This window comes from Dipodomys ordii, unplaced genomic scaffold (genome assembly GCF_000151885.1).
Source record: "Dipodomys ordii isolate 6190 unplaced genomic scaffold, Dord_2.0 Scaffold1, whole genome shotgun sequence".
Lineage (NCBI taxonomy): Eukaryota > Metazoa > Chordata > Mammalia > Rodentia > Heteromyidae > Dipodomys > Dipodomys ordii.
This window is the reverse complement of record NW_012267217.1, coordinates 28,579,901-28,586,547: the sequence shown is the minus strand read 5'-3', so window position 1 is coordinate 28,586,547 and position 6,647 is coordinate 28,579,901.

Genomic DNA, 6,647 nt, shown 5'->3' with positions numbered 1-6,647 from the left:
TTCAGGAGCCTGAATGCTGTCTTTTAGCTTTTTTTTGTTCAATGCTGGCACTCTACCACTAGAGTCACATCCACTTCTAGCTTTTTGGTAGTTAACTGGAGCTAAGAGTTTCATGGTCTTTTCAGCCCAGGCTGGCTTTGAACCTCCATCCTCAGATCTCTGCCTCCTGAGTAGCTATGATGACAGGCTAGTTCTGCTCTTAAAGCTTCCTACCTGTTTGAATAGGGCCTCTGGAAGAGCCAAGACTCTCCCTTCCCCAAAGTTAACTGATGAGAGAGATTTAACTGCATCCTCACATTTTCTGCAATTTTCATCTAAATCTATGTCATTCCGGAATGCTCCTGTATTGCTAATGTTCCATATATTTATTACTGTTATCAATTCATAGCATCTGTTCAGATTGATATTCTAGTTTTGTTTTATATTTTTCTTTTAGTCAATACTGGGGCTTGAACTCAGGTCTTCATGCTAGTGCTTGGCTTTTTCTCTCAAGGTTGGTACTCTTGAATCACTTGGATCACACCTCCACTTCTGGTGTTTTGCTGGTTAATTGGAGATTAATCAGCAAATTGGGATTTTTCTGCTCAAACTGGCTTTGAACCACAGTTCTCAAGTCTTAGCCTCTTGAGTAGCTAGGATTATAGTCATGAGCCACCAGTGCCTGCCAATATGCTATGATTTTAAGTCATAGCTCTCTTTTCTGGCCATTTGAACTGTCCCAAATTGTTTGCAGTTTCAAAGGCACTATCATCACAAACATTTATAAAAATAAAATTTTAAACTTTGGAATCAATGTGGTCAAGGAGAATTGGTCCTAAATATGAAACTGGTGGGCTAAAAAATATAAAGAAGTGGGAAGCCAATATCACAGAGTAGGTTTACCATACAAAAAGACAAGACAAATTCATAATGCACCTAAAAAACTGAAGAACACTGGTTACCCTGAAGCCTTACTATGATACGATGTCTTTCTTCTTAAAATGTATTTATTGTTTCATGAGTTTAGAAGACACAATCCCATTATCTCTAGGAACTATACATAACAATAAACTATAAATACAATAACAATAAACCATCCTGTTTCAGTCTTGTGTAAACAACACCTCACTACAACTAACTCTCTTCAGCTAGATATTAAGCTACATGATCATTAAAGCCAGCCATTTGGGCTGGGAGTATAGCTAAATTTCTGAGTGATTGCTTAGCATATGCAAGTCTCTGGGTTCTATTCTCAGCATGCAAAAACAAACAAATGAGAGCACTAGTGCTTAAGCCTTGTAACTCTGTGGAGCCCCACCTCCGCTTTTGGCTTTTTGCTGTTTAATTGGAGATGAGAGTCTGATTTATCTGCTTAGGCTGGCTTTGAACCAAGAGCCTGAAATCTCAGCCTCCTTGTGTAACTACAGCCTGTAATCCTAGAATTCTCAAAAAGAATGATCAGAAAGCATTCCCACGGCTTCCTCTCATCCAAAGCATCTAGCCCCATAATAGGTTCTACTTCCCTGCCCTGTGCAGCAGCTGCTGGAAAGAGAGATAAATAGTCTTCCTTTCCCTTCCAGGTGTTGGTGAAATACCAAATCTCCCAAAGAGCTCCTGCTGGATCTGTGACTGGCTGCTCTATGACCAAATCTGCAGTCTTGGAAAGAAAGGGGACATTTTCCTAATCTACAGACTAGATTCTGCTTGTGTTAATGATGCATTTCTTTTTTTTTTTTTTTGTCGGTCGTGGGGCTTGAACTCTGGGCCTGGGCGCTGTCCTTCAGCTCTTCAGCTCAAGGCGAGCGCTCTACCACTTGAGCTACAGCGCCACTTCCGGTTTTCTGGTGGTTAATTGGAGATAGGAGTCTCACAGTCTTTCCTGCCCGGGCTGGCTTTGAACCTCGATCCTCAGATCTCAGCCTCCTGAGTAGCTAAGATTACAGGCGTGAGCCACCGGCGCCCGGCAATGATGCATTTCTTATAGTATCTTATATTTGAACTAATTTAATTTCTTCTGATTGCTGTTGCTTTTTTTCTTAATTTGTATTTTGAATATATGTGCTGGTACTAGGGCTTGAACTCAGGTCCTCACATTCTTGCTTGACTGTTTTACTCAAAAAAGCTGACATTCTACCACTTGAGCCACAGCTCAACTCCCAGCTTTCTGGTCATTAATTGGAGAGTAGACTTTCCTGCCTGGAGTGGCTTCAGACCTTAGTCCTCAGAGCTCAGCCTCATGGGGAGCTAGGATTAATTACAGGCATAAGCCATGGGTGCCTGATAGCTTTGTTTTGTTTGTTTGGTGGGCGGGTAGGGGGGGTGGGGAGGGTTAATGTTATTTCTTTGGGTTTTTTCCCCTTGTGGTGCTGAATATCTAACTCAGGGATTCCCACATACTATCAGCGTTCTATCTTTAAGCCACACACATCCTCAGCCCTCTGTGTTTTGACTTAATGCTAACTTTAAAAAACCGAGTTTGGGTTTTCCAAATCAAGAATTTAGTGGTCTTCTATTCCAGAGAATGCCTTGCTGTAGAGTAATGTGGGATCCTAACATCTTTAGGATGCTTGGTTATTATTTACCTAATTAATTTTTAAATTATCTTTACTTGTAAGTGGTTTAAGTAATTTACGTGGTTTCAGTTCAATCTGTTAGTTGATGCAAAACAAAAAACGTGCTATGCATCTTGATGTCAGCCCTTCCGTCACCCTCACTATCTATCCCAAGCTCACTCGAGTTAGTTAATTAGTTAATTTTTTTATGCTGGTACTAGGGCTTGAACTCACGGCCTGGGGGCTATCCATTAGCTTTTTCACTCAAGGCTACAGCTTTACCACTTGGTCCACAGCTCCACTTCTGGCTTTCTTGATGGTTAACTGAAAATAAAGAATCTCATGAACTTTTCCTGCTTAGACAGGCTCTGTTCTCAGACCTCATCTTCCTGAGTAACTACATTTTTATGAGGTATACTGTGAAATTTTGGTACATGTGTACATTGTGTCAAGATCAACTCAGGATATCCATCTCAAATACTTGGAACTTCTTTGTGATAATTCCAAAATCTTCTCTTCCTCCTATCTTGACTTACACAATATAATGTTGTTGATTATAAGCAGCCTCCTGTGCAATAGTACAGAACTTCTACTTAGCTGTGATTTTGTACCTGCTGACCAGCTTTTACTAGCTCACCCTCTCCAACCTCTAGTAACTACTTCTGTGAGCTCAACTGTTACAGATTCTACATATGAGTAAGATTATGCAGTGTAGTCTTCTGTGCCTGGTTTGTTTTTGCTTAATCTAATACTCTCCAGATATAAAATATATAAATACACACTGATGACATTTCATTCTTGTAATCACTTAATAGTATTGTATTATATATATATATATATATATATATATATATATATATATATATCTTTCGGGAATAGATGAAAGAAAAAGAGAGAAAGAAAAGAGAGAAAGAGAGAGAGAAAGAGAGAAAGAAAGAAAGAAAGAGGGATGTAGGTAAATAAGCAAACCACAGTTTCTTTATCCATTCATCAGTTTGTGGACACATAACACTGATCCTATATTTTGGCTGTTAAAATCTGTGGTTGGGTTTGTTGTCTGTTTGACAAGGAACTGAAGTAAAGGACATAAGAAGATAGGGTAATAAGTTGAAAGCTTCTTAGCAAGAAGCAAGGAGAAAAGTCTCAGACCTTTTGCCTGTTGATAACTGGCAGGTCAGCTAAATTTCAGGGTGAACCTCATGATTGGAGCCTCAGTGGGCTGCTTTATGTCATATGAAGCCTGAACATTTGGGAGGAGTGTTTAAAGAACTCAAAGCCAAAAACCAGGGGGAGAGGGAAGAGTTGGGGAGGTGGGGAAGGAAGGGATGTTAGGGGAAAAACAAAGGAGGGGGTAACAATGCTGGATAGGAAATGTACTCACTACCTTACTCGTGTAACTATAACCCCTCTGTACAATATCTTTACAATAAATATATATATATACATATATATATTTAAAAAAGAAAGCCAAAAGACAAAGCGTAGGAGTTGAAGATTTATTGTAAAAGATGTGCTAGCTGGAAGCAAAAGTTATAGACTTCTCCAAATAGAAGTCCCAGAGCCAGAAGAGCAATTGCTGTCTGCTCAAGTTTCTCCTTGTGTCTTTTCTTTATTCCCCTTCCCCCAATCATATCTTAGGCATAGTCTTGTCTTTCTCAAATTGTCAAGTGTCATGTTTATGTGTTTCTGTAAGCATATTTTTCTTTTTGTTTTTTTTTGGTGCTGGTTCTGGGCTTGAACTAAATCTTTCTCATTTGCTACTGTACATACGGCTTCAATGAACATAGCAACGAAATTATCTCTTTAGTACCAAGGTTGAACGCACCTCAAGCTTTCTCTGCTGGTGCTCTACTAGCTGATCCATATTTCTACCTTTGTTTTCTTGCTGGTTATTTTAGACATAGAGTCTCAAAGACTTCCCTGCCTGAGCTGGCTTTGAATCAAAATCCTTTAGATCTCATCTTCCTGAGTAGCTAGAATTACAAGTGTGAACCACAGGCACACATCTTTTTTATATTCTTTTTTTTTTCTGGGGTTGGAGATGGAACCAGGGCCTTGTGCACATGGCTACAAGCAATTGATCACTGAATTACCTCCTTGGCCCAAGATTTTTTTTTTTTTTTTTTTTGCCAGTCCTGCGGCTTGAACTTGGGGCCTGGGCGCTGTCCCTTAGCACTTCAGCCCAAGGCTATCATTTTACCACTTGAGCCACAGCACCACTTGTAGTATTTTCTGTTTATGTGGTACTGAGGAATCGAACCCAGGGCTTCATGAATGCTAGGCACTCTACCACTAAGCCACATTCTCAGCCCCCAAGGTATTTTTTAATATAACTGATTTCACATCCTTTGGATATACATCTGTGGGATTACTGGATCATATGGTAGTTCTACTTTTAAGTTTTTAAGTAACCACAACCTGTTTTCCATAGTGACTATATAAACTTGCATTTTCCCAGGAGGAGGAAAAGGCTACTGTATGAAACACCAATAAAGGAATTTGCTCTTTCTGACCTTATGACAGGACTAAAATTCATCTATACATACTTAAGGAACCAGAACCCTGAAGAATTCCCCTTTCTGTGCCTGCTTTCTTCTGCCTTAACTATAGCTAAGTTACCTGATTCTCCAGAACAGAGACCTATTCTGATGAGACCTTCAAGGTGTTACTGCAATGCCTCATTTCCTCTCTCTCTCTCTCTCTCACTCTCTCTTTCTCTCTCTCCTTCCTTCCCTCCTTCTCCTCTTCCCTCCTTTCTCCCCTCTCTCCTTCCTTCCCTCTATTCTGATATTGGGACTTGAATTCAGGGCCTGGAACTGATCTTCGGCTTTTTCACTCAAGGCTGGCCTTCTAGCACCTGAGCCACAGCTCTACTTCTGTCTTCTTGCTGGTTAGTTAAAGATAAGAGTCTCTCCAATTTGTCTGCTTGGTCTGGCTTAGAATCTTAGTCCTCAGATCTCAGCTTCCTGAGTAGCAAAGACTATAGATGTAAGCCACTAGCACCTTGTTCCATGTTTCCTCTTATGTAGAAATAGTTTTGTGATGCATTTCAAAAGTATATATAAACTATGTGAAATTTAGCCCAGGAAACAACTTGGCATCTTTGTATTGCTGGAAAAATGAGAGCTTCTTTTTCTTTGCTTTCCTTTCTCTCTTTCCTTCTTTCTTTCTTTCTTTCTTTCTTTTTTTTTTTTTTGAGACATGGTCTTACTATATTGCCCAAGCTAGTTCCCAACTCCTGGGTTTCAAGTAGTTTTCCTTCTTCAGTCTCTTGAGTAGCTGAGACCATATCCAGAAGAAGAAAAAAAAAAAACTAAGAGCTCAAATGACTTCATTACAGCCTGTGGAATAAATATAAAACAGAGCTCCTGCTCAGTGCTTCTCTCAATGGAACTGGTCTGTAAGCTTTTGAATATAAAAGTCCTATCCAAAAAGACAAACAAACAAACTGACAAGTTGGCTTTCTGGTTCATTTGAGTGACTGAATACTGTATTGTACACTTGATTTCTTTTCCATATGCTAGCTGTTCTCCATCTATCCTGTTGAACTGAAAGAATTGTTCTTCATGGACCCTAATGTTGGAAAAACAGGAAAGGGAGGAGGAAGGAGGTTCATGATTCAGTGCAGAGTCTGGAAGCAGTCTGATATAGAGTTCAGAGTTCCTTCTGTTTTTTATTTGTTGGGGGGGAGGTATTTTGTTGTTGTTGTTTTTGTTTTTGTTTTTTTGGGTCCGGTCATGGGGCCTGAACTCTGGTCCTGGGCGCTGTCCCTCAGCTCTTCAGCTCAAGGCTAGCACTCTACCCCTTGAGCCACAGCGCCACTTCTTTTTTCTTTTTGCTTATGTGGTGCAGAGGAATCGAACCCAGGGCCTCAGGCATGCAAGGCAAGCGCTCTACCACTGAGCCACCTTCCCAGCCCCTTGTTTTTGTTTTTGTGCCAGTACTGGGGATTGAACACAAGGCCTGGGTGCTATCCCTCTTACTTTTTTGGCCCATGACTGGCACTTTACCCCTTAACCCACAGCTCCACTTCCAGCTTTTTGGTAATTAATTGAGGTAAGTGTCTCACAGACTTTTCTGCTTGAGCTGGCTTCAGGCCTTGATCCTTACATCTCC